This window comes from Perca flavescens, chromosome 4 (genome assembly GCF_004354835.1).
Source record: "Perca flavescens isolate YP-PL-M2 chromosome 4, PFLA_1.0, whole genome shotgun sequence".
In the NCBI taxonomy this organism is placed as follows: Eukaryota; Metazoa; Chordata; class Actinopteri; order Perciformes; family Percidae; genus Perca; species Perca flavescens.
In genome coordinates this window covers 33,302,997-33,311,894 of record NC_041334.1, presented here as the reverse complement: position 1 = coordinate 33,311,894, position 8,898 = coordinate 33,302,997, and positions in this window count along the sequence as shown.

Below are 8,898 nucleotides of genomic sequence, written 5' to 3'. Positions count from 1 at the left end.
GTTGTTTAGCGCAAAGCCTGCCTGCTGGATGGAGCCTATCCAAAATGGAACACTGAAGTGGAAGACGTCAGAACGTGAAAAACATATCTGGTTACCCAACCAACCTTTCGACTTAAAGGAGGCTATAAAGGAAAACAGTGTACAAATTACAAAAAAACTTTTCCTCTGCGTGTGAGGTCGTTACAAGTGTCGTTACAGTATAACTTTATACTTGCTCCATCGGCCACGTACGTACGTGCACTTGTGTAATTAATGGTGTCGCAGGCAGGCATATTTTCTCTCACCCATCATCGGTGAACAGGCCCCACATTTACTGCCTCAGGCCTCTTGAGGTTTACCACCCAAAGTTCTATAACAGCCATGTTTGGGTGGCCTTATTTCGTCGTGTCGTAAGTAATCGTGTGCTTTCCCTCCAGAAATGTTGAATTGCTTATTTCTGTCGCCCTTAATGCAGACATGGTGCAGTGAAGAAATGGGCTTTAGACGCGTCAGGACAGTAGAGCTGATTGCAAAAAAAAGGCTGAGGCGTAATCACTGAGGTGGAAGTAAAGTCATAAGATCACGCTGTGATTCACACTTCAGAATTAGGAGGGTTTTTTTAAATTGTTTTTTACCAGTTTGGTTTCAAACCGTGAGATATACCACTAGCTGTTTTTTCTGACTGTTCGTGTCCTATTTTAGTTTGTTTGACATTTCCACTGGAACAGCCGTATCGGCAGTTATATTCTGAACCCTGTGCTCCGTTATTAAACAACTGCGAGTCCACACACCAGCACATCTTGGCTTTAATTCTTTTGGTTATTGCCCACAGCTAGTTTTTAACAGTTAAAGTTTAAATAGTTGATCATTAGCATAATCTAATTTATCTCAAAAAAACAAACATTTCTCTGCACTGAACCCAGACACATCAATCACAACACGCTCATCTTACATTTGTCACTTTTCCAGGCGTCCCCTACATCAGGAATACCGTGTCTCTCAGAGGGATTAATGCAGGAATATCGATTTAGGAGGAAGAAATATGCCTCACCTTATGAGTAGATATTTCCTTAATGTTTTTTCTCCCCTGGGCGATGGTTATTGGTGGAATAATCCCAGAGGGGATCCTATAACCCCGCTCCTCTGATACATGACACGCCAAGAGGACTTCAGCCTACACTTTTACTTTTTCCACAATACCACAATCTATAGGGATACGTCTGCAACCTGCCATTCCGGTTTAAGACTCAAACACTGGAGCGAATACACACAGTGAACCATGTTAAGAAGTAAGAGTAATGGCTCTGCAACAACTATACATGTAATGGGAAGTATAAGGGAAGCCAAATTAAATTTCACACCGCTCCACCTCACACTTTCAAGTCCGTGTTTTACGTCACATGATCTGGTTTCCTCTGATTCCATCTGGCTCCTCTGAGGATAAGATAAGTGCTATGGGCTGTTGCATCCATTAGCGGCCTCACTTTAAGATAAAAGGCCTGCGATCCCCATTGCGACACACAAGTTCAGTTCGAGACACAACCATTTGTGCAGACAGGATATATTATGTTTTAGTGTTTTTTTTTCCCCCTTCACTTACACAGTTCATCTACTTTTGTTTATTTTGTCTGCAAACTGGATTAGCGCCTTGACAGCAAAGAAAGCGCAAAGAAAAGCCCAGTGACAGGACAGTCTGGAGCTGTCCAACGTCCTGAATTTATATGCAGCGCATCTGGCCCTGTCCATGGTGCTGAAACTAGGATCTTTACTTAGTTGAATGTTTTTTTTTTTTTTTTTTTTTTTTAAATCTAAATCGTACATCCTGGTGAACCCACGTCAATGACTAATCTGTTCTCAGTCCAAAGTCAGACAGATCGATTTGTAATAGATTCAAGCCTAATTGAATCCGTTTCAAATAACATACTTTCTCACTCATGATAACAAAATGGTCATAAGGGTTTGAGGACACTTCCAGACAAGCTTAAGATACATGCCTGTGCTCCTTGATTTAGTCCTGGAATTCATTACATTTCATGGTGTATATTTTTTTGTTGTTGCTTAGATAATTTAGAAGGGACGTATCTTTATACTACTCCCAGCCAAAATGCCTCCAATAACACAGAGCTCACAAAGAAGACATCTGAACGTATCGGATACTCCTCACCTTGGGTCGTTAGCTGACATCGACCTCCTCAAGTCTTAACGACTGCAAATACAGCGCAAAGCAATCAATCGCCATCAACACACTAGAATATTCTAGGGATGGAATAATTGATAGGCTGTCTCCTGGTGCGTAACGGAGAGGCGGCGGTGATTAAATTCTGTTTAACATCGCGGTGGGGGCTAGATTTACACCATCCGCGCGTATAGCCGAGCACAGAACCAAGTATTGATATCCAGACACCATCTGTAACATGATCGAAGTGTAGAGGTGAAGTAGACTATTATGTGATGAGGAGGGGCCATCGACTTGTGCACAGTCCAGCACCTGTCAGTCATCAGACCCCCTCCTCAGCTCAACTCAAGTTATCCACAAGTAATGGAGTGCTGGAAATTGAAGTGTAAGATGACCTCCAGCCTGTGATAACTATTAGGGTAACTTCTACCAATTTGAACACAAATCAATAATACTTTCAGGGACCTTGTACTATCTTACTCTTTTTAACTCTTTACATGGGATGTATTCCCACAATGTATGAAAATGTTAAACGGTGCCTTGTCAGGTGTACATCCAAAGTACTATGTACAGTATATACGTACAGCCTAAGTTTTTCTATTTGTGATCTCTTGTACCCTCTACGTTTTAATACTCATGCATTGAAACAAACCATAAAACGTGGACATGTCAAGTATTCCACGATGACGACAACCGACTTTGCAGTCTAAGAATGGCTGTCATGTATCCCATCTCTCCTTGGACATACAGGACACTTCCTCTCCATCCCAACAGTCCAGGCTACTTGTGAACTACATGACATCAGTGGGGAAGAGGGGGTGTACTTGGGAGCTGGTGAACTGGGCGGGCGCTGTTGCACGTGTTCAGAATGGGGAAAACGGGCTCGCATCGCATTTCTCATGTCCAATCGATCCCTGCTCGGGAGGAGCGACGGGAACGCAACTATCACTCCTGCATCACTTTACCATCACTCCCATCAGTATCTCTCCGGCGACTGTAACGCCTCTGTGTGACAGTCGCGCGCAGGGGGATGAACTTGTGTGGAGTGTTCGCCAAAAACATCAGCCCGTTGTGTCTTTGGGGGATTTACGCACTTTTGATGACTTTCTCCTCAGTGTGGTTTTGAGATTTTACGCGGCAAGATCATGGCACGTTGGAGCACATCGCTATTGCGCGAGCTCTGTTTTCTCACCCGGCTCCGGAGGGCTGGTTCTCTGGTGAAGCAGTAGCCCTCCTCGCCTCGGCTTCAGTGTGTTTGTGCGCGGGCTCCGGGAACTGGACATGAGGCTCAAAATGATTGCCCCGTTTAGTGGAAAACAAAATCAGTGGAGTTGAAGCAGAAAGTGGCAAAGCTCTCTACTATCTCACCTGGATCCTTTACAATTCCCTGTGATCATGCCATCAAGTTGATAGATTTGGGTAAGGTGGTATTTTTTTTAATTCAAATTCAATTAGTATATATTTACACTTTAATTCCCGGTGTCTTCTCATGGCGCGCAGTCAATAGGCTAATGAAACGAGGCTTGGGTCAGAGGGCTTTGGCTGTAGAGAGATGTAGAATTTTTTTTTTCCATGGGCAGCAGGGAGAGAAGGGGTGGTGACTTGCTGACTGACTCACTAAACGCCTGGCGAGCTGAAAGCAACTTAGATGTTCTTGGCTCAGAGCGCGGCGAAAACATTTTTTTTTGCTGAGGAACGATTTCTTAAAAGAACAGCAGGACTTCCAACGAACCCTTCCCTGATCTCCTAGTGACCCCGTTCCCTCTTGGTGCGTGATTGCCATGCGTAAAAATGGGACAGATGATGAGCCGATTCAAACGGCCGTCAATTCCGCTGACCGTGTGTAGCGCGTGAGGGCAGGGAAGATTGAGATGAGATTGATGCAGTGTTTCATCGCTGTGAGGTTAAATAAGCGATCGGCCGAAGCTCGGCGCTGCTTAATACCTATTGAGTGATCTGCGAGGCTGATACGCTGACCGGGCTCTTTTCACGCGCCTTCTAATCGATTTGCATGGATCATGATCGGCTGGAGATAGAGAGGAAAGCGCGCGGAGCTCAGACATGCGAGAGAAAAGAGGTACCGCCGGGCTCTCCGGGCAGATTGCGCACGGAGGCAGGGAGGTGTGATGCAGATGCTAATGGACACGCTCTATTGGGCGCACACACTCGGCACGCACATACACACTCCCTCCCCTCTCTCTTATCCGCACACACAAACTGAGAGGGGAAAATTACTTGGCGCATGTTAATGGACGCAGTAATGAGACCCAACCCCTATCGCGTTGTAATTGTTAGTCATCCTTGTCTCAACCCCTCCCTCTCCCATCATCTCCTTACCTCCCTCTCCCTTTGCGTACATCCCTCGCTGTCCCGCTGCTCAGCTCTGCGATTTGTACTGTATTGAAATAGTGTAATTATTTCCCCATTGTTTTTAGCGCACCGCACTGGCACTCCACAGAAAGTGGTGTCATTAGTTTGACAGGGCAGACAGGAGAGGAGGGAGAGGGAGAGGAGAGCCGGATGGAGAGGATCGGTCCATGGACTTAATTCTCATTGACAGTCACATTAACACAGGAGCAGCACTCTTAATCCTGGGGAGATTACTCTCTCCAACCTGACCCCCTGTCACCCAGCCATCCTCCACACACACCCACACATACACACACACACACACACACACACACACACACACACACACACACACACACACACACACACACACACACACACACACACACACACACACACACCTGTATGAGAGTGGCACTCTTAGGTCTGGCTGTGCCGCTTTAGTGGATGACTTCTCCTCTGTCTTTGTCACCCTTTTCCATCTCCTCACACCCACACACACTCCCACTGCACATTTCAGAGATACACACACACAGACACAAAAAAATTCACACACTTGGTAATTACTCTTTTCTCCAGGCTCACTCTCATCTGAACCCTCCTATAGTATCTCCCAGTGGTGGGACAACTGGTATGCTCAGAGGGCTGTTCGGCTCTACATGTCTCAACAGCCTCCTATTTACTTACCCCACAGAGGGCTGTTCAGGATGACTGGCTGGGGATGAGGGGGAATGGATTGTGTGCATTTGTGATTGTGCATGAGGACATGGCCATGGCCAAGCAGAGAGGCGATGGACGGCAGCGAAGAGAAGGGAGAGCAAGGGAGGCGAGATAAATGAGCCTGAGAGATTGAAAAAATATTTGTGAGAGATGAGGTTAAGGGAAGGAGATAGTGTGTGTGTGTGTTGGTGTGTAAGGGAGAAATAGACAGCCTATATGTGAAATGACCTATGTGTGCGTGTGTGTGTGGTTGTGTGTGTGCGTGTTCCTCTGCGTAAGTAATATGAGGCACTCTGCACAATGGAATCTTGTGAATATGTGTGCTTGTTCATGTAAGGAAGAGAAAACACTGAGATGATGATGATCTTGTGTGTTTGTGTGTGTGTGTGTGTGTGTGTGTGTGTGTGTGTGTGTGTGTGTGAGAGAGAGAGAGAAAGGCGTTTTTTGAATAATATGCTTGATGAATAAACAGGAATCAGCCATGTAGGACTGGTGAGGTGACAGCAGCGCGACAGATTGGAGATCACCTCCACACACACACACACACACACACACACTGGCATTAACAGGTTGACTGTGATGAATAGATACTTCCCGACTGAGAGGAGGAGGAGGAGGAAGAGGAGGAGGAAAAGAGTGAAGAGGGAGAAAAGAGACAAGGAGAGGAGAGTCATTATTTCATGTCATAGGCAGAAAGATGGAGAAAGGCCTTCCTTTTGTAAATGACAGTGTCCTGGACAAAGGCTTTTCATCTCGGGCAGTTTCTAGGTGCATCGAGTCTGACAACATGAATAGGCGTCATGCAGTCTGAGTGGACAATAACGTCTTCATTTAGAGAAAATACACCCAGAGACTGAGGTCGCTTCTCAAACAGGACATCCATGACTCTAATAAAGGAGAGAGGGATATTAGACCAAAAAGCGTGTGTCTGTTTCTTGTCTCAACCACAAAACCGCAGTTGGACAGAGGTCACAATCCATGGTAAAAAAGGATAAAGTTCAGATGTTGCTGACAGGCCAGAGTAGTAACATGTGATACCTTGTTAATAGTGTGTGGTGATCCACCAAGTTTAGGCCTCAATGCATAAAGGAAATCTGTGCCCCCCTCCCTCTTTCTGTAGCCAACAGACTGACACAGATCCTCTCCCCTGTCGTGCATATTGCTCAGCAGTCTTCTTTAATGCGTTTACTAACTCAGGCTGGGAGAGTTTTATTTAATCCACATTCATCACTAAATGTCTGAATTGTGATTGACCACTTAATCTGTTGAAATACTCATGCTCAGAACGGTTTTAACTTTGGTGTTAAAACAACAATTTATTTAGTTTAATTTGAATGATTTTCTTAGCGTTTACAACCCTAATTGTTTTAAATAGAGCAACATCACACTAATGTATTCAATTTAGAACTACACCGATAAATCAGCCAGACCAATATATCGGCTGCTATAAGCTTATTTCAGCCATGTTGGTATCTGTGTATATGTCAGCCGATATTTGACAACCTGCAGTACAGAAATGCCAAACTAGGTTTGAGGTTATTTAGAAACAGTGTCACCATTAAATTTTTTTCCACCATCCATCTATCTATCTATCTATCTATCTATCTGAAGACATCATCATAATCCTTTTTTCATTACCACCACCAACACAGCACAGACAGGGATCATGCACCAAAACATATGAGCACAGTGGGGTGACTTTATCAATACAAATGAAGTAACAACAAAGTTGATCCAATCCTTAAAGCATTCTAAGGTGCCTGTAAAGCAAAGGCGTGGGGATGGTTCTTACTTTCCTCTCACACAGCAATCATTTTGTAAGAGCAGGTACCAACTTGTCTGGACAGTGGGGGTCACATGTTGGAGCGCCACAGCTGTGTGTGTTCCTTGACTTCCATTCTCCCCTCTGTCAGTCAGTGACAGCAAGGCCTCAGTGTCCTGTGTGGCGCCATCACACAATCCAGACTCTCTCTAATTCCATCTAACAGTTCCTGCTTTGACTGACAGCCCACACTACCACACTGTTTCAGCCCAGAGGAAAAAGTGAAAGGCACACCAGCCGCATTCAAACTTTTTGCTTTAATGGCTCATGGTTAGTGGATTACCGTTCTTTAGGTGTTGAGTGCTTTGAAGGAGTCAGTCATGTGCCGTTGAGGATTTTTTTTTTTTTAAACATCTGTTTGGAATTTTGGAGTAATCAATTTATGTTAAATTCTTAGTCATTTTCAATTGGGAAAGAGTTTTTGAGGACGTCGTCGCCCTTTTGTGAAAACTGAAAATAACACCACTTCACAGGCATCAAGGTGATTTCCCCACAGCTCCAACTGACTTTGGCCATGACAAATTTCCCAGAGTGATAGTAATGATTGTAATTGAACAGATACAGTTCCTTCCCACAGTGCTCTATCTATCACCTTGGATGCAATCTGCTGCTTCCGCTCTTGTGTGTGCGTCTGTGTGTGTCTCTGCGAGAGAGAGTGTGTCCCTGTTCGCTCCCCTCTGGCAGCTGGCAGATGTGCTGGTAACCGTGAGCGACAATGTTAGTGTGTTTGTAGGATTATGAAAAGCTCCCAGCATGCTCTGCAGCGTGGGTCCACTGTGAAGCCGTAGTGAGGAAGCAGTGTGGTAGTGGCGAAGCCTGGGGCGGTCATCACAGCAGCCCTCAAACAACACTGTATCTGATGAGTGGGGGTGGTGGGTTCAACCCTGTGGGATGCAGAACATGAAAGCGGGAAAGTGGTGGAAGGGTGGGGAGGAGAGGAAGAGATAGAAAACAACAGAAAGGAATAGAGGAAGCCAGGGCCTAAACTGAGCGCAGAGTTGGAAGGAATAGATGTCGGAGAGAAATGCTTCAAAAGAGAGGAGTGTGAGTAGTCAGAACTGAGGGGAAATCTGTCAGAGGAAGTGTAAGTGTGCATAAATGTGGAAGTGATGCGATATGTCGGTGCACACAGGTTATATGTGTGTGTGCTGGAGGTGATGGCTTTGTAATGAAAACAGCAGGCAGCCAGTGGGTCAAGGGTCCCTCTTGGTGGCTGACTGATTTCAGTCACCAGCGGACAATAGTTTCCCTTGGGGATGGCTGCTCAGATGAGGATGAATCATTGTTTTGTGTGGGTGTGTGTGTGTGTGTGTGTGTGTGTGTGTGTGTGTGTGTGTGTGTGTGCATTGTGCAAGTCAACCTTCATTAAACATTGTTTTCTCATATATTTGAGTCCGATTGCTGTGACTCTGCTCACTCTGTTCATCTGGAAAGTGTGAAATCTGTACATTGATATCACACGTGGTAGGACTGGAAAACAAGTCAGATGGAGATCATACTGTAAGCTTTGCTGACACCACTTGCATCTAGGTTACACTCTACAGTGAGAAGTCAGATGCTGCACATATGACTATCAGCCTATGCTTTCTTAAGCCAATCAGGTCTTTTCCTCCCAAATGTGCGTGTGGTAAGACTATGCATCTACAAGCACGGGAACATTTGTCTGATATCTGTGTATGATCCTTGTATGGAATTGCTTTGTATGAGTGAGCGAGTACTTGTGCCTGTTTGTGAGTGTGTGTCTCTGGAAGAGAGAGAGGGTTTGAAGCCCTGCTTGTCTCAAGGGAGCGGAGTGATATGGTGTCATGCTCCGGAGACCCACAGACAAATTAATTCACTTATTGACACTGCT